The sequence below is a fragment of the Rattus norvegicus genome, chromosome 3 (genome assembly GCF_021556685.1).
Source record: "Rattus norvegicus strain SHRSP/BbbUtx chromosome 3, alternate assembly SHRSP_T2T, whole genome shotgun sequence".
Lineage (NCBI taxonomy): Eukaryota > Metazoa > Chordata > Mammalia > Rodentia > Muridae > Rattus > Rattus norvegicus.
The window spans coordinates 117,401,354-117,423,004 of NC_141536.1; the positions used below are offsets into that span (position 1 = coordinate 117,401,354).

A 21,651-nucleotide genomic window follows, 5' to 3' on the forward strand; every position below is an offset into this window, starting at 1 on the left:
AAAAACAAATTAGTCATTCTTCATTCATCTGACATTTCCTACAAGGAAAAGCTCTCACTTTGTCTTTTGAATTTGTAAAATTAGCCAACATGGTTTCCTATTTTATTCTATTCCTTTTTGAACTTACTTTGATGATCAGGTTGCCCCAGATTTAGCTGGTCCTAACCCTTTCCAGCTTGTGTCCATTTGTTCATGCATTGGTTTTATTTATTTATTTATTGGCCTAACATGATTTTTTCATTTTCATCTTGTCCTGACTCAACCATTTCTTCAAGGAACTCTAGTTCTTTTTAGAAAATATAGTTAGGCATCAAATCTGATATGTGCGTCTTGCAATTGAGATGTGATTGGTCTCCCTTGTACCCTGAGCCCTGAACTACAGTTGTGTTGTTGTTTATTCTATAGCCTAGGTTGACTTAAACTTGTAACAATCCTCCTGCCTCAGCCTCCAGGTCGGAGTCACCATACCTGACTATGAAATTGTTTTAATTAAATTCCTGGGACCAAATTTATGGAGGTGACTGAGTAACAGCCCAGCTCAACACCATTAAAAGCTTGTTATTGCGTAGTTTTCCAGGATCTGGATGCACACCATGCGGCTGTGCAAGACCAAGTAGGAAATCAGGAGGAAGGCGTGGAGCCAGAGACAGACGTGAGTGGGGACCACTTTTCTATAGTGGCGGGAAGATGTTGGATGTGTATGTATGGGGTGCTGTAATTTGATTTGTACATGCTCTCAAAAACAAGGATAGTAAGAACAGAAATAACATTGCCTCTAATTTTGGCATCTGCTTTCAAGGTGCCAAATGATTAATTACAGAATATTAAGATTAGTATGAATAGATATGCATGCTGGGATATATATATGTGCTTATAAATAAACACAAATGCCTGAAAGCCATTTTCCACAAAACACCTCCAGTTCCGTTCTAACCTCATAGGATTGTTTTTCATGTTTCCTCGTGTTCGACTTTGACAGATATGTCTCATCCTTTTCACTACATTGCCACTGAGAGACTGGTTAGTCTCCTGTCTGTGCAGACCTCCCATTGCCCACCCACAGAATGCCCCTCCAGGTTCCGTAAGCCATTCTTTACTTTGCACAGTTAAAATGCAACATTTCTATTACCATTGTTAATTAAATAGCATCGGTGCCCAGACTGCTGAAGCGAGTGATTTGTAGAGGATGGCAGTGCAGCTCAGTTGATAGAGTGCTTGCCTAATACACACAGGCCCGAGGCTTAATTCCCAGCCACACATAAACCAGGTATATGGCACGTTTCTGTAATGTCAGCGCCGGAACTGAGGGATGGAGGTGGGAGTTCAGGGTCATTTCAGTTACACAGGGAATTTAAGGCCAGCCCGAGCTACGTGAGACCCTGTCTCAAAACCAAAAACAGAAGATAATGTGGTCAGAAGCAATTCAGATTTTTAAATTCATCTGACCCTATAGTAGCTGGCTAATGTGTCCCTGAACATTACTCAGTTGGAACTAATCTAGTTTCTTTTTAAGAAACTATAGTCTACGCTTTTCTCACCTACACTTTAAAGGAGCTCTGCATTCATCCTGTCGGTTCTTGGGATGTGGGTGGGTAGCAGAAAGTTACGCACTTACAGTTTTTAGAACAGGGTTCGCTCCAGCAGTAGTTCAAGGAAGCGGCGTTAATCCGGCTTTCAGAAGACCTAGCATGAAAAAGGAAGGAAAGAAGGAAGGAAGGGAGGGAGGGAGGGAGGGAGGGAGGGAGGGAGGAAGGAAGGAAGGAAGGAAGAAAGGAAGGAAGGAAGGAAGAAAGGAAGGAAGAAAGGAAGGAAGAAAGGAAACCTTGGTGGCTGTACTTTATTTCATTAAAACCTAGAAATACAGGTGAAGTACTTTGGGCATAGTGGCCCCCAACTGTAATCCTGCATCAGTGTACTTCTCTGCTGCTGGGATAAAACCATATTTACAGTTTACCACATCTGCAGGATAGAGTCCATCATCTAAGGAAGTCCAATCAATAGCTCAAAGAGGAACTTGGAGGTGGGAACCGATCCAGAGGCCATGGAGGGTGGGGGGATTACTGATTACTGGCTTGCTCCCCATGACTTGCTCAGCCTGCTTTCCTAACCTAGACCCATCTGCAAAAGAGGGCACTGCCTGCAATGAGATCAGCCCTCCCCTGTCAATCACTAATCAAGAAAGTGCCCCACATAATGTCCACAGGCCAATCTAATGACAGTGCTCCCTCATGGATGTCCCCTCTTCTCAGTTGTCACTTGACAAAAGTAGTGAGCACAGATCTTGGGAAGTATTTTGGGTTTGGGGTTTGTCAAGGCAGGTGCACAGCTCTTGTTTCAAAGGGGGGAAAAGAGAACACTCATTCTGGAACACAGTTTAGGTTGCCCCAAATTCCATGTTCCACATGGAAACAGAGTCAAGTTTTTATAGTAACAGAACAAAGACAGCCTCACATACATTGGTAGAAACATTGAGTACAGCACAGAGGAGATTCTCATCTGTAAGCCTAGATGCTATCTGAAAGCATTCTTAGCCCTTTGGTTGCTAGAAATAGTGTTTTATTAAATTAGTACACTCTAAAGATTTGTTTGCTTATTTGTTTTATCTGTTAGGATATTAGGTTCAACTTTATTTCTAATTTATAACTTTATGTTAGGTCTGACACAAAGAGGCACAAGGAATAACTATTTTGTAAGTTAACAATAGCCCAAGATAAATTGCAAATAAGCTGTCTGCCTGTAACCTTTCATTCTCTCTGTCACTCTAATTCTGATCAGTCAACCAGCCTTTGCAGACACAGCTTCTATCTTAGCTTGCTTTCTATGGCTGTGATCGAGACTATGACCAAAAGCAACCTGGGGAGGAAAGGTCTTGCAGATTACCGTCCATCATGAAGGGAAGTCAAGGCAGAAACTCAAGGTAGGAACTTGGAGGCAGGAACTGAGGCAGAAACCATAGAGGATGCTACTTAGTAAAAGAGTTGCTGATGCCATAGATGGACAGACAGACAGCAGCATGTCAGGAGTTCTGAGGAGAAATCAAGCCCACATGGTAGGTCCCTTCTCATACATTTTAGAGAAAATACCATGTGATTAATGGGCTATCTGTATTCCATTCTTCCTGTCTTTGGTTCCTGGCAGGCAGGTAGGAAAGGAGTCTGTTAGCCTGGGACCTGTGAGTAGAATCAACTCTTGAGAGTGGGCAGAGCAAGAATTTAGGGAAAACAAGTTAATGGAGGGCTTTACAAAATGGCATGGACCTGGCTACATTCCAGACTTTTGTTTCTTTTAGATAGGTGATGGGGTATTGTGATCGTCATCCTTTCTCTGCCTTAGTGCCCCCTTTGAACACCAAACCCGAAACCTTCCACTTAGCATTTGAGATGTGGCAGCAGGAGGAGCAGGAATTCAAGGTTGCCCTTAGTTATGGAAGAAGCTCAAGGCCAACCTGAAACCTTTTGTCTTTAAAAAAGCAAAACAAACAAACAAAAACCAAGATGAATGCAGCATAGCTTATGTTAGGAAATGTAGGTATTTTAGTGAGTTTATGAATGTTTTGTAACGTGGAGAAATCTTCCACTTTGATATTTCACAGAAGGCCCTTCTAGAACAAACATGCAAGGGTATGCATGGATTTAGGTGCCAGTGGCTGCAAGTATACAGGAGAGGTCCTAAAAAGCTGGCAAGCACTTTCCTCATTTACACAAGATTCAGAAAGCTTGCATTAGTGCAGTTAGCACTGTTCTCTTAAAGACTGAAACTGAAATCATAACCCTGACTCCAAAACTAATGTGGACTTTTCCACTAAGGACCACACAAGTCTTTCAACAACTTTGCTTGGGACAAGATATTTGCTGATGACTGTCATGTGCAGTAGGCATATTCTCTCTCTCTCTCCCTCTCCCTCTCCCTCTCCCTCTCTCTCTCTCTCTCTCTCTCTCTCTCTCTCTCTCTCTCTCTCTCCCCTCTCTCTCTCATCCCTTTCTTAATTGAGGGAAGCAAAAAGCTGGTTTCCAAGGATACGCATTCTCTTGTGCTGGTTTCAGATTGTTGTAGTCATGGAAACTAGACTAGTAAACTCATTCTTGGCAGCTTCTCTCGTTGATCTGATCTTTTCTTTAAAACACATTACAATTATGATTTAAAATTATGCATTTGGGGAAGGTTAGTGCCTTATGATTCCATTTCATCCCAGAGGGAGATTGGGAATGTTACTGAGTTGGTTTAAGGAAGTCGGTTAAATAGTAACAAATGGCTAAATGAAACATCAGTGATTTAACTGAGGGTGGTTATATGTAATTTAAACAGAAGGACCTGCGTGGAAGAAATTAACATTTAATTTTTTATTTATTATGCTTTATTTGTGTGTGCACATGCATGTGTGTAAATGTGCTTTTTCCATCTGTGGTGTGGGAGGGATATGGTATATTTGTGGGGTGTGTGTGTGCATGGTGTGAAGTGGTTTATTTGTATGGGGTGTGTGTGTGTGTGTGTGTGTGTGTGTGTGTGTGTGCGCGTGTGTGTAGGCTGGAGGTTGATACAGGGCATTTCCTTGATTGCTCTTCACTTTAATTAAAAGGCAGGAATTCAGTCACACCCAGAGCTTGCAGATAAAGCCATTCTCCCCTCACCTAGGTAGAAATGGTTACCACGTCTATCTAGAGTTCTCGGAGGCATGTGACAACAAAATGTCTGATAGGAGCTGTTCCAGATGGCCCTGGCTGCACTGCTTGAAGCTAGGGTAGTCCACTGTGATAATTTAGTCACATGTCTATGGAATGTCCAACCTGTCTGCTATTGGTGTGAGGCTAGTCCTAGGGCTATCAGAGTGATGGTTGTGTTGCACAAGGCAGCCAGGGCAGTGACGGGGATCCAGGGACTGCCACTTAGGGAGTCAGGCTGTCCGTTCTCCTCCCATCTTTGCTTATTAATAGGAAAATGAATCTCAGACATGCCTACAATAAGAAGTTAAAAAATTTAACACTAACATTAATAGTGTTTTTTAGCAGTGCTTAATGCTACCCCATGCCCTAGGGAGAGATGAGGTCTTGTGTCCGCCTCACCCTTATGTAAAATCTTTTCAGTAATTGTTGGCGGAACCTGTGGCTATGATGGAGTTTTACTATAGGGACTATATGGCATTGCCTCACATTAAAGGAATTTTACAAGTGTAATTTACTAGTCAGTGTGCTTTGAGATTATCAAAAGGAGGAATATCCAGTTGGATCTGACCCAGTCACATGAACCAAAAGTCAAAATCACAAGAAGTAAAATAATCAGACATGAGAAGGGTTGATGAAAGGAAATTTAGTTCTTGGCTTTGAAGATGGAGGTTACATGTGAAGGATTTCAGACTTTAGGAACTGAGAATGGCCTCAGGCTGAAAAATACAGACATTAGGGACCTTGATCCTACAGGATCCTGCAAGGAACTTAAGTTTTCGTACAGCATTGAGAACTTGAAAGAGTATCCTAAGACAGGGAAGCTAAAAATCTGGCAGACATACTGAGTTTTATCTTTGTGAGAGCCTAGTCATGTTGCACCTGAACTTCTAACATCTAACTAGATGGTTATTAGATAGTGTATAAAATTAATGTTCTATCAAGATGGTAAAGGGCTTCTCTTATTAATTTAATTAAATTTATTTTTATTTGTATGAGTATTTTGACTGCATAGTGTCTGAGGTGGTCAGAAGAAGTCATCAGGTCCTGTAGAACTGGAGTTATCTATTGTTGTGAACAAACTTGTGAGTGCTGGGAACCTAATCCAGGTCCTCTACAAGAACAGCAAGTGCTCTTAGCCTCTGTGACATCCCTCTAGCCCTGTTCTGTTTGTCATAGCATTCTATCAAGTGTGCTGTCAGCTTTTCTGTATCAGAGTAGCACTGGCATTCTCATGCTTATTAACAAACACGTACAAGCACAAATCTCCTGGAAATCTAATTGAGATTGCGCATAATATATAGATCAGTTTGGAGTTACTGCCTTTGTAACAATTTTGAGGGTGTGTGTGTGTGTGTGTGTGTGTGTGTGTGTGTGTGTGTGTGTTGTTTTATTTGAGATGGAATCTCTTGATTGAGCTCAGGCTAGTTTAGAACATAAAATCCTCTTGCCTCGGCCTCCTGAGTACTGGGATTATAACCTGAGCCACCATATGTGGCTTGAGTCTTTTGATCCATGGAGAGATTAGGCCACTGTTTACTTAGGTCCGAGTTCAACAGTGTTACAGTTTTCTGCATACAGGCTAGCATGTTTATTGTCCAATTTATCCCTAAGTAGTTTTGTTCTAACTACTCACAGTCTGTATGTATACATTGTAATTTTTGATAAACTTATTCTATCAAATTTATTTCTTTAATATTGTAAGGTTTTCTTGAGGTGGTTGTATATGGTGTGTGTGTGTCTGTGTGTCTGTGTGTGTCTGTGTGTGTGGCCAGAAGTTGATTTCAAATGTCATTCTCATTGCTTTCCATCTTTTTGGAGACACTTTATTGAGCCTGAGCCATTTCTGCTAGACTGGCTAAGCAGCAAACCCTCAGAACCACCTTTCTCTGCCCCACCGTATCAGTGCTGGGGTTACAGCCATGTGGTACTGTACGCTTTTGCCTTTGTGTTTGGGATCCAGGCTCAGGGTATCACACTTGTACAACAAGCACATTATTCACTGAGCCCTCTCTGCAGCCTCAATGTAATTCTTTTCCTGTTAGAATGCTGTTTCTTTTTCTCTCCTCGCTGTACTACCTAGAACCTTATAAGACAAGATTGATGGAAGTGATGAGAACGTTTATCCCTGCCTTGTTACTCGTTTTAGGGTAGAGGAGTGTTAATATTACCTTTAAATATAATGTTAGCCTCAAGTTTTTCATAGATTTTCTTTTCATGCCAACATACTGTCATCTCCAAGTTTCTAAGAGGAAAGTTTTGTATTTTAGATTATTTGAACTGTAGGGAGGGAGAGGACAAAGGAACCTTGCATTTTGAACCTAAGTGTTTGTAAGTTTGAATGCTAAGCTATTTTCCTATGTAAGAACTTGCTGTGTAGACCAGGCTGGCTGGGAACTCAGAGGAGCACCTGCCCTCGCTTCCTGAGTGCTTGGATTGAAGATGTGTGCACCTCATCTGGGAATAACTTCTAGGTCCTGGCTTACTTTTTGTTCTACCAATTGTCGTTTTCTCTATCGCTCTTGTGCTTTCTGAAGTATGTTGGTATTTATCCAGCGTTTCCACATCTTAATGGCCAAATGAGTTTTAATTCATTTTCTAGACTGTAGTATTACCAGCTAGAAAAAAATGAAAGCTATGCACTTTAATGGTTAAATTTCTTTATTAGTGTGCATGTCAGCCTTATGCTGCAAGTATCCATAAAACCATCCTGCTGGCACCTAAGGGTTGAATTTAATATACAGAAATACTGAGTGTCAGTCAAAATATAGAGCTGCATTTTACAAAGTCTTCTATCTTAAATTCTATTTTTAAACAACTCCTGTTAACAAGTAGATACTGAACCAGGTTTTCCTGTCTACTTTCAGAGGAAGCAAAAATTGCAAAAAAAAAAAAAATTGTTGAAGAACAAAACCAGTGGTTGCTCTAGTAAGCCAGGAACTTCCTGCGCATGGTTCTGTGAGCTGCGGGGAAGGGCCATTGCATGCCACTTGTAATTTGTCACAGTTTTGTTTTCCGTCTTTGAGAGCTGGAGGCGGAGGGCTGCAAACACATTGCTCCTTCCCATTTGCTTTACTCAAATAACAATTCAAAGCCGTACTAGGTGGGTACTTTGTAACAGTGTAACAGTTGTGGTATATTGGAAGAGAACCTTGACACTTTGCATTCAGCTCCTTTAGGAGTAAGTGCTTTCATGATTTAGTGACCTGCCTGGGTTTAGTCTTTCTGCAGTCTTGTAGTCTATGAGTGACAGCACCGACTGTGGGATTGATTTAATAGTTGAGTTTGGGTCTCTGGATCTGCCACCTGCTGGCTGATTCTGGACAGTTATACTCTGTATACAGTTTCTTCATCTATAAGATCTACAAAAGAACAAGGCTAAGTTGTGTGTGTGTGTGTGTGTGTGTGTGTGTGTGTGTGCGTGCGTGCGTGCGTGCGTGCGTGCGCCTGCACTCAGCGCCATTGTTTGGCAGGATAAGTACTTAGTGATAGTTGCTAAGATTATTACTGCTCTGTTTACTTGATTCCTTTTGATATGTTCTGCTTATCTCTACATGGTAATCAGTTTTTTGGGTTTTTGTTTGGTTTGGTTTGGTTTAGTTTGATTTGGTTTTTCAGAATTTCTCCATGTATCCCTGGCTATCCTGGAATTCAATCTATAGATGGGACTGGCCTCAAACTCAGAGCTCTGCCTGCTTCTACCTCCCCAGCACTGGGGCTAAAGGTGTGCCCAGTGCTAGTAGTCAGCTGCTTTTTTTGGTCTTCTTAAGATTTAACTAAATACCAAAGTTCCAAGCAGCAGAAGCTGTCAAGAAACAGCAGTTAAACAGTTATTAAAGCATTCAGTAATAATGACCATTGTGCTATGTGTGCTTAATAAGGAATACACTCCATTTCTGCCTCGGCCTTTATACATTTTGAATTTTGCTGCTTCTCTGGTAAGGTGGTTCATTTCTATAAGCTCAACCCTTTGGAAGCAGAAACAAGATAGTCTAGACCAGCCTTGGCTGTTTAGTAAGACCCTGCTTCATAAAAATAATTACTGGGTTTTCTCTCCCTTTAAGCCTTACTAGCAAATTCAGTAATAAGTTAAGCTTTAAAAAAATCTTAACATTAAAAATTATTAAAATTAAAGTATGTATTGCACAGCTATGAAGACCCAAGTTTGCCTGCTGCTAGTTTTTACATAGAGGATAAAGAATTGTTTTTTACAGTCTGTGTGCACTTGCCAGTGCCTATGGGGGGCTAGAATATATATGTTCGGGTGGTTGCACAAAACATCATGACCAAGAAGCAAGTTGGGGAGGAAGGGGTTTATTCCTTACACTTCCACATTGCTGTTCATCACCAAAGAAGTCAGGACTGGAACTCACACAGGGTAGGAAGCAGGAGCCGATGCAGAGGCCATGGAGAGATGTTACTTACTGGCTTGCTTCCCTTGGCTTGCTCAGCCTGCTTTCTTATAGAACTCAAGAATGGCACCATCCCCAATAGGCTGGGCCCTCCCCACTTCATCACCAATTAAGAAAATGCCTTATAGCTGGATCTCATGGTGGCATTTCCTCAAGGGAGGCTCCTTTCTCTGTGATAACTCCAAGTGTGTAGTCACCATGCTGTACAATAGTATACCATTTCTTGTGCCTATCACATTGTACCTAACAATTTTCAAATTAGAGATATCTATTGAATCAAGTCACATAGAGTCAGAGAACTATGAAGCTAGTCCTATTTGTGTTTGAGTTACCTTTCAAAGGATGCCATCTAGAATTTTGATAAAACTTCATTGAACATTAGTCAGGGTTCTCTAGAGTCACAGAACTTATGGATAGTCTCTGAGTAGTAAGGGAATTTGTTATGATGACTTACAGTCTGTAGTCCAGCTCCCCAACAATGGTCAGCTGTGAATGGGAGGCCAAGGACGTAGTTAGTAGTTGGTCAGTCCCACAAGGCTAGTAGATCCTGACACATGTGCTGGCAAGGAAATGCAAGCAGGTAAAGAAGAACGAATCTTCTTTCTTCCAATGTCCTGTGTAGATCTCCAGCAGAAGGTATGGCTCAGATTAAAGGTGTGTTCCACTAGGCCTGAATCTGGGACTTGTTTTGTCCCAGGCTGACCTTGAACTCAGAGATTTCCTTGCCTTAGTCTCTTGGAATTCATAGCCACTATGCTTCAAGATCTCCATGTCAAGATCCAGGTCAGAAAGTTGTATCTTCCAGTCTCAAGATCTGAATCACAGGTGAACCTCTATCTGGATTGTATTTAATTCCAGATATAGTCAGGTTGACAGCCAGGAGTAACCATTACACCCGTACATCATACATGCCTGTGGAGGTTAGAGGACTGCCTCAGTGTTATCCTTAGGCACATTCCACTTTTTGTTTGCAACAGGGTCTGTCGTTGGCCTGGAACACTGCCAAGTAGGCCAGGCTAGCAAGCTAGCAAGCTTCAGGCCCCCCTCTGCCTATCTCCGCCTCCCATCTCCCCATCACTGAGATTACAATTGTGTGCCACCAGGCACCCACCTTTTCATGTGGATTCTGGGGAGCAGAACTGTACATGTGTGGGACCACTTAACTCAAAAGGGTGGAGAAGAAAAGTGCTGGCTGGCAGTGACTTGAGAGCAGAATGGGTGGCCAAACCTTTACCAACAGGTCTTCCCCCCGCCCTGGTTTTTGTACTTCTTAATGATTGAAAAAAATCAAAATAAGATTAATGTTTTTGGCATGTAAATTACATGAAATCAAATTTCAGTGTTCATAAGTAGTTTTATTAGAATATAGCTATGCTAAAATGTTATATATAGTTTGCGGCTGCTTTTCTAGTATAACAACAAAACAGAGTAACCGTGACAGAGACTGTTTGGTTTACAAAACCAAACCTTTATACATTACTGATAATTGCAGGCTTCTTGGCGAGATGATGGTTGTAAATTTTTAAAATTAGCAAAAACCAGTGGGTTTCACTGTGGCATTTCGTGTGTGTATATCATGATACTTTGTTTAGTTCATCCCATCCTCCTGCTCTCTCTCCTGCCTTCCAAACAACTCCCCCTGTTGCCAGGCCCTGCATAGTTCACTACCTTCTCTTTCCCTTCCTCCCTTAAGAGCTTTCTTCCCTCTCGTTATCCTTTTTCTAATTAAATCAAACACACATGCATACACATGTGCACAATCTAGTTCTGTCTGTGAGAGAAAATATAGTCATCTTTTATATCTGCCTTATTTCATTTAACATCATAATTTTGATGCCATCAATTTTCCTGAAAATTACATGATTTCATTTTTCTTTATAGCTAAATAAAATTTCACATCAGTGCTTCTCAACCTGTGGGTCTCAACCCCCTTAGTGATCAAATGACCCTTTTCACAGATTAACCTAAGACGAATGTAAGACAGATATTTACATTACGATTCATAACAGTAGCAGAATTACAGTTGTGAAGTAGCAGTGAAAATAATGGCTGCGGTCACTGTAACACGAGGTACTGCATTAAAGTGCCGCAGCATCAGGGAGGTCGAGACCCAGTGCTGTGTGTTGTATTTGAGTGTTCATCTGTTAGAGGGCTTCTAACCTGGTTCCCTTTCCTGGCCACTGTGAGCATGAATGTGCAGTGCCCTGGCGGGTTAGCTTAAGGAGCTAATTTCAGGAGCATAGCAGAGTGGTAGGCCAGGTCACAGGGTCGTTCTGTTTAGTCTTTTGGCAAACCTCCAGACTGATCTCCATAGTTGTAGTGAAAAGTCGTCATTCTCACTAACACTATTAAGAATTCTCTTTGCCAAAATCCTTGCCAACATTCATTGCCCTTTGTTTTCTTGACAATAGCCATTTTAACTGAGGTAAAACAGAATCTGAAAGTAGTTTGGGTCTGCATTTCCCCCGATGACTAAGGATGTTGTCGGGGAGGGTAGCGCACAGAGAGAAGACCAAGAGGGGTCCAGAAGCCAAGACAACCAACAGAACACATGGCAGAAATGGCAGCATTATATAGGAATGGGACACTGAGGGAAGGAGCCCCAGGAGCTGGAGAGGTTTAGGGCAGGGCACAGGGCCAGAAGAGCTGAGAAGAGCCACAGGTACTGAGTGAGCCTGGAGGCAGCAGACACTGTGGTGTGCTAATGGGCACCACAGTCAGCCATTTGTCCCCAGTTCCTTTTGGACCTGATATAGATTGACGTTTGTAGGGCTCACTGATGCCCTTGACCTCTCATGACCTGCAAAACACCTCTGGCATTATGGAAGCTAGCCAGCGGGGAAGAGAATCCCAGCTTAGTTGTGTTTGATGTCTCTATATCTTGGCAACTACAGTGAGTGGTGTCTTCAGCAATAAAGTTTTCCCATCTAGTTTTGCTGGGCCTAGCCATTGTGTGTTTGGGGAGTTTTTACAGTTCTTTATATCCCTTCTTGTGTGTAGTTGGCAATTTCTTTTTCTGCTTGTTGGCTATTTCCCTTGCTGTTCAGGAGCTTTTATATTTAATTTGTTAATTATTGGGATTGTTTCCTGTGCTATTCGAGAGTTCTTTTTAGAAAGTCATCACTTGTAGCTGTATCTGGACATTTTTTGTCTATATTTCTTTCTAGCAGTTTGAAAGTTCTTCACCTTGCATTAAGGCTTTTATCCATTTTAAGTTGCTCTTTGTGAGAGGTGAGAAATATAAATCTAGTTTCATTGCATGTTCTCTCTCTTTCTCTTCCTCACTACTCCCAGCCACATGTATGAATGTACGAATGTATGGTGGTGGTGGTGGTGGTGGTGGTGGTGGTGGTGGTGATTTGATTTGATTTGATTTGATTTGATTTGATTTGTTTTAAGGTAAGGGTTTATGTATCCCAGTCCTTCCTTAAACTCAAAGGACCCTGAACTTCTGGTCGTCCTGCATCCATATCCTGAGTGTTGGGTTATAGGCAAGGATAACACACTTGGTTTTATGTGGCACTCCGGAATCAACCCAGGCTCTCATGCATGCTATCCAAGCAGTCTACCATAGAGCTACATCCTCAACCCAAGTTTCATTCTACATGGGGAATATAGCAGTCCCAGCACCATTTGTTACACGGGCTCCCTTTTTCCAATATATATATATATATTCCTGAAACCCTTGTTAAAAATTGATTAGTTATGGGGGTTGGAGAAATGGCTCAACAGTTGAGAACACTGGCTGTTCTTGGCTCAGTGATTAAGAGTACTGATTTTTCCAGAAGACCAGGGTTCAGTTCCTAGCAACCATGCTATGGCTCAACAACCATCTGTGACTCCAGTTCCTGGTGACTCAGTTTCTTCTTCTGGCATCAGGAGCACATGTGGTACGCAGACATCCGGCAGAATACTCATACACATAAAAGTTATTTTTTAAAAAACAATTAGGTGGTTATAGCTGTGTTGATTTATTTCTAGACACTATTCTATTCCACTGGTCTGCGTCTGTTTCCATTCCAGTGTCAGGCTATTTTTGTTTCTATTGCTTGATAATATAATTTGAGATCAGTTGTACTTTCTGCAAAGGGTGTCCTTGACAATGTCGGTCCTTTTGTGCTTCCTTCTATCCCTAGCATTTGGGAGGCTTTTATCTTGAAGAGATGTTGTTGTTGTTGTTGTTGTTGTTGTTGTTGTTGTTGATGTTGTTGAAGCCCATTTTTTTATTGTTTGAGATCATCGTGTGATTTCCCTGTGCTGTATAACACTCATTGGCTCGTATATGCTAATCCAGAATGAATCTAACTTGATTGTGGTATATGATTTTTTAAAAAGCTTTTTTATTAATTTATTTTTTAACTTTATTTTATTTCAGTGTATGAGTGTTTTGTCTTCATATATGTCTGTGCTCCACATGTGTGCAGGGCTGGTGGGAGTCAGAGGAGGGCATCGGATGCCATGGAACTGGAGTTGGGGATTGTTGTGATTCACCATAAGGATACTGGGAGCAGAGCCTGTGTCCTTTACAAGAACAAGTACTTTTGCCTTCTGAAGCATCTCTCCGCACCCTACCCCCATTTCCTAGGTTATTGGTTTTTCAAAGTATGGCCTAGTAATTGTCTATATCCACTGAAATATATAATATGTTTCCTTTTTCTGATCTCTGATTTTATTAATTTCAGTCTCTTCTTTTGATTGATTTGTCTGTGAGGCTGTCTGTCTCTTTAAGTTATTCTATGAACTGTCCTTTTAAAACTCTTTCTGTTGTGGTGTGGTGTGTATGTGCTTGCTGGCATACATCTGCTTCAGTGAGCAGGGCTGCTCAGATGATCGCTCCGGGGTCCAGTCTCCAACCTTCCGTTTTGTTGAGGCCTCGTTTGTCTCTGCTTTGGCTGGTGCACACTCCAGGCTGGCTCATCTGTGGGCTTCTGGGTGATTCTTCTGTGTATGTATGTTCTTTTAATCTCCACCATTAATCCTGCCCTGATCTTTATTATTTCCTACCATGCAGAACATTTTGGGTTTAAATTGTTCTTGTTTTTCTAAGACCTTGTGGCACATCATTAGGTTATTTATTTGCGATCTTTCTGTTGTTTTGTTTTTGAGACAGATTCTCACTTTGTAGCCCTAGGTGGTCTGAAACTTTCTATGTAGACTCAGTTGGCCTTGAACTCACAGAGATCTGCCTGCTTCTGATCCCCATATGCTGGGTTAAATATATGTGCCTGGCTGGTTCTTTTTAAGATAAGCACTCATAACTGTAAATTTCCCTCTTAGGACTGCTTTAGTTCTATCCCAAAATCTGTAGTAAGTTTTGCTTCCATTTTCATTTGACTCTAGGAGTTTTCAGTCTCCTCCCATTTCCTTAATGGCCTGCCTGGTCATACAAGAATGAATTGTTCAGTCTTTATATTTGTATAGTTTTTATAATTTTTCTTCAAATGACTTCTAGTAATATTGATAACTTTTGGGGCAAAACTTTTGTTTGTTTTTGTGAGTTTTTTGTTATTGTTGGTTTGGCGTGGTTTGTTTTTTCTTAAGACAAGTTTCTCTGTGCAGCTCTGGTTGTCCAAGAATTCCTTCTGTAGACCAGGCTGGCCTTGAAATCAGAAATCCTCAGAAAGGCAGCACTGTCCTGTTCCTGGGTGCTGCAGTTAAAGCCGTACAGCGCCAGCGCCCAGCAATATCTTGTTTGAATACATTTTTATTACGTTTGATCCTTAGGGGGTACCTGGGTAGTGCAGAGCTCTAATTAGAATTGCTAGCATTTTGATTTTTAAAAAGCTCTCTATCACTGTGCATATATTTAATACTCAGTGTGTTGTCGGGTTTCCCCAGAAGCAGCTAGTCAGGTGACAGTGGGGACAACAGGTTTGAGTGTGGTGAGTGATCCCATTGCAGTGGACACCTGGCAAAGCCTCTGCCTACCCAGACTCCCTGACAAGGCAGGTAACGGAGTAGAAATTCCATTCCACCGCCTAGTCACTGATGAAGGGCTAACGCTGAAGAAAGGTGTCTGTTAAAGCTGGGCGGCCGTCTAAGGAAGCACACAGTAGAAAGCTCTCACGCTGACCGTCTCCTCACAGCTGACAGTCCGTTCTTCTTGTGTGCAGGAGAGGTATACTCATGTGGACACACGTACTGTGCATGTCACACAAGGTGCACAAGGCCAGCCTTGGATGTCATGTCAGGAGCCATCATTTCAGGAGCCATCATTTCAGGAGCCATCTGCCCTTTTTTGTTTTTTTTTTTCTTTGTTTGTTTGTTTGTTTGTTTGTTTCCCGAGACAAGGTCTCTTGTTGACCCTGGAGCTCACTTAATAGGCAAGGCCGGCTGGCTTGTGTGTCCTAGAGATCCACCTGTGTCCAGCTCTCCAGCACTGGGAATACAAATAAGTCACCACATTTGGCTTTTCTGTGTGGACTCTGGGGAATCTAAGTCCAGGCTTACACTACGAGCCGAGCTATCCTTTAGCACAGCTCTTTTTTTTTTTTTTTTTTTTAAATACGTGCATAACTTGTTTCACCTACTGAATCTATTCCCTAGGTTTCTACTTTTTCCATGAACATCATTGTATAAGGGTTTGTGGGCTGGTTTGTTTGGGGTTTTGTTTTGTTTTATTTTGGTTGTTATTTTGAGACAGGGTTTTTCTGTGTAATAGCCTAGCCCTGACTGTGTTGGACTTGATTTGTAGACTTTGTAGACCAGGCAAGCCTTGAACTCACAGAGATCCACCTGCCTCTACCTCCCAAGTGCTGAGAATTATGTAAACTTTTAAACAGGATAGGATTACTTTATTTTAATAGATTCTCAGAGGTAAAATAGACTGAGGAATGTGGCGGATTCTGAGGCCTTTCATGTGGGAAGGGTGGTTATTTGTAGTGTTCGTGTCAGTAAAAGGATAAGCACTGTGGCATCAGGACCTCAGCAAGCTTTGCTGCTGTTGTTTTAAATGCTGAGACAGGGTCTCTGGCTCAGGCCTGCCTTAACTCCTGTGTAGCCAAGGATGACCATCAACTTTTGATCATTTTGCCTCTATCTCCCAAGACTTAGGATTCTAGGTGTGAGTCACCACACTGAGATACTGGAGCCTCGTAATGGACCAGATTATATCCCTAGCCCCCTCAGCAGCCTTGGGTCGCTGGTCACATATGGTATTTAGTAGTTTGTAAATTAAATGAATATTAATTCAGTTCTCTGTCCAAAGGGGTAGGGAAGATAATGGTAAGAACGAAGGCTTCAGAATCAGATTCAGCAAATTCAGACTTTTATCTTTGTAGTTTTCTTATTTATGACTGTGGGCAAGTGTCTGGGTGTGAGCTGTTTCCCTAAATTATAGAAGTAATACTTACCCCTTTACAGTGAGGACTGTGACGTTAAACAGGGTGGAGCATATGAGAGCGCTTAACATACGGTTAGAGAGTTCTTAAGTGAAGCAGTTGTTTGTGTCCTTGTTCATCTTTTTGTTTGCCTTTTCATCTGAGACAAGATAGTGCTACATAGGAATGCCAGGCTGACCACAGATTGGTGATCCTCCTGCCTCAAGCCTTCCAAGTGCTGGCATTACAGGTATATTACAGGTATGTACCACCACACCTGAATACCTATTATTTTATTAGATACTTATTTGGTTACTTTTGTTGCCCATGAGTTGAGAGAGAACATTTTTATGTATGTATGTATGTATGTATGTATGTATGTATGTATGTATGTCCATCCATCTATCTTTTACATCCTAACTGCAGTTTCCTCCTTCTCTTCTCCTTCCAGTTCCTCCCATTAGTACTGAGCTTACAGAGATGCATAGACTTAGCCTGGATCACGTAGTCTGAGAACGAGATTTCCCACTAGTGCAGGACTGAACAGCCTTCACATCACAGGCATTTCAAGGCTGGAGAATTCTTTGTTGTAGGAGACTGTCCTGTGATTTATAAGATGTTTAGCAGCACCCCAGGCCTTGACCCCTGTGTGTCCATGACACAGTCCTCATGACTTCATTTATGGTGATCAAAACCAACTTTCCACCGTGCCCAGTATCACTGGGAGACAGTGTGTAATGCTGTGAAACAGCTCTGCAGCGACACAGTCCAAGCTTCCATACCAGCAAGCAGTGCCAAAAGCCTACTTGGAAAAGCCTAATTTCTTGTGAATTCAGTTCTTCTGAGCTCCTTAGTGCTCCGAGCTGTTCAGATGGTAGTGTGTTCTATAGTTCCTGGAATTGTGAGCATACCTCTATGAGATCATTTATAAGGGTGCTGCCCAAACCCAGAAATGTGCCAGTATTTAAATAAGGTTATCTTATGTCTCTCATACCCCTCTTTGGTGGCAGTTGGCACAACTTGGGAGAGAGGATTAGAACTAATACCTAAACATGGGGTACACGTGTCTGTCCAACTAATTAAGCTCAGTCCTTTTGTGCATATATCTAGACATGGAACTGTGGATCATACAGAAGCTCTGTAATCCACTGATGTTTTTGAGGGACTACCATGCTGTTTTCCATAGTGTCTGAGCTATCTTACGTCTTCCCAGCTGCAATGTTAATGATTTTTTTTTAATTTTTTTTAAGGTTTATGGCTGTTCCTCCTGCATATATGTCTCCCCATCATATGCCTGTAGTGTCCACAGAGGCCAGAAGGTGGCATTGGATCTCCCAGAACTAGAGTTACAGATGGTTGTGAGCCACCAAGTGAGTGCTGGGAACTAAACTCAAGCCACCTGGGAGAGTAGCAAGTGCTTTTAGCCACCATGCCACCTCTCCAGCACTGCAGTGCTGGTGTAATAGTCTCCACAATTCTAGATTGTCTATGTGTAGACTGCTGGGCTTTTTAATGTCTCCGTCCTTCTCTCCCTCCTCTTCTTTGCTTTTATTATTTTATTGAAAATAGATTTTTTTTAAATGCAATATATTCTGATTATGGTTTCTCGTCCCCTAATTCCATTCCAAATCCACACTCTTTCTCTTATTGGAAAGCAAACAGGCATCTAAATAATAAAAATAAAAACACAGGGAAAAAGGAGCCAAAGAAAAACAGCATAAAAACACATAAAGGCACAGGGACACATATACTATCTATCTATCTATCTATCTATCTATCTATCTATATATATATACATATATATATATATATATACATATATATATATATATATATATATATATATATATATATATATATATCAAGGATCTATAAGGTTAGGGATGGGGAAAGCCCTGACAAAACATTGTGAGACTTCAAACAGGCTGTTGAATTCATTTTTTGTTGGTCACCTACTGATGGCATGGAGCCTGCCCTTAAGAGTGGTTTGTATCCCCAATGAGACCCTCGTTGGAGAAAACTAATTTTTCATTTGTGAGTAGTCTACAGTTTGAGATAGTGTTGGAGTTAGGGATGGGTACTTGTGTCTAACTCTCCTCTAAGTGCTGGGAGCCTGGTGCAGATCTATGCAGCCTTGTTTGCTCAGTGTCCTGTATCCCCTCTAGCTCTGACACTTGGTCTGCTTCTTCTCCCACAAGGTTCCCTGTGCCCTTAGGAGAGACATTTGGAGGGGATATCCCATTTAGAGCTGAGCGTTCCAAGCTCACTTGCTCTCTGCACGTTGTGTGGCTGTGGGTCTCAGTATTTATCTGAGCAAGGCACAGATCTCTGAGTACTGCAGAATGTCACTAGAAGTCATTTTATTGCCATATTCCTTTAGTAATATTTGGCTTTCCCTTAGTTTCCTGGCCTGTCTAGTCTGAGGGTTTTGTCCAGAGCAGTGTCCAGGATAAGCTCCATCCTACGGAGAAGGCCTTAAACCCAAGCAGATACTTTTCGATTGCTTCTGCGAGCTGTGTGCCACCTTTGCACTAGCACACCTTACAGTCAGTTCACCTTTGTTGATGTTTCCCTTTCTCCCTTGGTTATTTGCAGAGTACTTTCTAGTACCATGAACATTAGTACATAGGGTGAAGGCTCAAGGAAGGCAAAGCTCAACTTCTCCATGTTCAGTGAGTTGTGTAGGTGCTGTCTTCAACAGTAGGCCTTACAGTCAGTTTGTGGAGAGTAACCAGTGCCTTGGCAACAACCTGGGTTGTTTGGGGTTCCCTTTTGACCAACAACTCAGTAGGATATAGCCCATTCCCAGAAACTTCATTTGATGATGGGAGTTGTCCAATTGGGTCTATGTTACCCCACTATTTGGCAGTTTCGTTTAGATCACTTTCATATATGTTTATATTGTAGGAGGTGTCTACTGGATTAGGTTTAAGTACAGCCCCTCAAATGTCTGCCATAGTGTCTTTATCACCCCCCACTTCCTTCCCTTTCTCCATTTGATCCTCTGTTCATCCTCCTACCCCATCCATCTATAACTGTCCCCTTCCTAAGGAAATGGATTACACACACTCCTAGTCCCTTACTCTATGTCTAACCTATGCAGTTATACAGATTATAGCTTGCTTATCAAAGACGTAACAGCTAACACGCACATGGATGTGAATACATACTGTATTTGTCTTTCTGACCTGGGTTATCTCACTCAGAATGACTTTCCCTGGACCACCCATTTAGTTTACCTGTGAATTTAATGATTTTGTTTTTTAACAACTGAAATATTCCATTGTGTAAATGTACCCCATTTCCCCATATCCATTCATTACAGACATCTAGGCTGTTTTCAGTGTCTGGCGATTATGAGTAAGGAAGCAGTGAGTGTGATTGAATCTGTGGTAGGATAAAGTGTCCTTCGGCCATAGACCCACGAGTTTCTTGGTTGGATCTTGAGGTAGATCGACTGTCATCTTTCTGAGGAGCCACCACAGTGGTTTCCTTAGAGGCCGTACAAGTTTGCCCTCCCACCGGCAATGGATAAGTGTTTCCCTTACTCCACATCCTCATCAGCAGGGGCTGTCATTTGTTTTATTGATCCTGGCCACTCTGACTGCTGTAACATGAAATTGCAGAGTGGTTTTGATTTGCATTTCCTTTATGGCTACGGACGTTCTCTAAGTGCTTCTTAGCCATTCGCGCTTCCTCTGTAGAGAATTCTCATAGATCTGTATTCCATGTTTTGTTTTGTTTTTTCTTGATGTACTTTTTTTTTTTTACTTCTTTATATATTTTAGACATTAGCCCTCCCTTGGGTATGTAGTTGGCAAAAATATCTTCCCACTCTGTAGTCTGTCACTTTGCCTGAATGCTGGTGTCCTTGCCATTCAGAAGCCTTTCAGTGTCCTGAGGCCCCATTTATGAATTGTTGCTCTGTGTGCCTGTCATCAGTGTTCTCCTGTACCAGTGCGTTCAAGAGTACTCCCCACTCTCCTCTATCAGATCCAGTGGGTCTAGCCTTATGTTGAGGTTTTTGATCCATTTGGAGTTAAGTTTTGTGCAGGGTGAGGCGTATGGGTCTATTTGGAATCTACATGCAGCCATACAGTTTTCAGCATCATGTGTTAAAGATGGTGTCTGTTGTCCAGTGTGTACTTCTGACTTCATTATCTAATTCCAGTCCACAGGTGTATAGACTTACATCTAGGTCTTCGATTCCACATGTCTTTTTATATCACTATCATGCTGTTTTTGTTACTGTAGCTCTGCAGTACACTTTCCGATCAAGCACAGCAATACCTTCAGCAATTTGTTTATTATTCAGCATTCTTTTTAAGCTATCCTGGTGTGTGTGTGTGTGTGTGTGTGTGTGTGTGTGTGTGTGAGAGAGAGAGAGAGAGAGAGAAACGTGTGTGTGTGAGTGTGTGTATGTGTGAGTGTGTGAGTGTGAGAGAGAGAAACGTATGTGTGTATGAGTGTGTGAGTGTGTGTGAGATTGTGTGTGTGAGAGAGAGAAACGTATGTGTGTGTATGTGTGTGTGTGTGAGAGAGAAACGTGTGTGTGAGTGTGTGTATGTGTGAGTGTGTGAGTGTGAGAGAGAGAAACGTGTGTGTGTATGAGTGTGTGAGTGTGTGTGAGATTGTGTGTGTGAGAGAGAGAAACGTGTGTGTGTATGTGTTTGTGTGTGTGTGAGTGTGTGAGTGTGTGTGTGAGAGAGAAATGTGTGTGTGTGATTGTGAGTGTGTGAGTGTGTATATGTGTGTGAGAGTGTGTGTATGTGTGTGAGAGTGTATGAATGTGTGTGTATGTGTTTGTGTGTGTGTGTGTGTGTGTGTGTGTGTGTGTGTGTGTGGTGTGTTTACAAAGCTGAACTTTGGCCTTTCGGGTCTGTGAAGAATTGTGTTGAAATTTTGGTGGATATTTCATTGAATGTGTGAATTTCTTTTGGTAGGATGGCCTTTTTTTTTTTTTTTTTTTTTAACCGTACTGATCCATGATTATGGGAGAACTTTCCATCTTTTGATATCTTTGTCAGTTTCTAAAATGCCTTAAAAGGTTTTTATCATGCAAGTCTTTCATTTGCTCAATTAGAGTTACTCCCAAGATATTTTATATTATTTGAGGCTATTGTAAAAGGTATTGTTTCCCTAGTTTCTTTCTCAGTCCATTTTTATATAGGAAGGCTAGTGATTTGAGTGTTAATTTTGTATCGTGCTATTTTTCTGAAAGTGTTTATCAGCTGTAGGAGTTTTATAATATAATCTTTAGGG

General features: G+C 41.7%; 1 protein-coding gene across 8 annotated transcripts in view; it reads left to right on the forward strand.

The window, feature by feature from the left end:
- Positions 1-21,651, forward strand: part of Ptpra (protein tyrosine phosphatase, receptor type, A) — a 108,379-nt gene that overhangs the window by 16,703 nt on the left and 70,025 nt on the right. For 2 of the 8 annotated variants that reach the window (XM_087649029.1, XM_087649043.1), the window contains exon 2: positions 570-652. The gene's annotated coding sequence lies outside the window, so the exon portion shown is untranslated. 8 annotated transcript variants of the gene reach the window in all.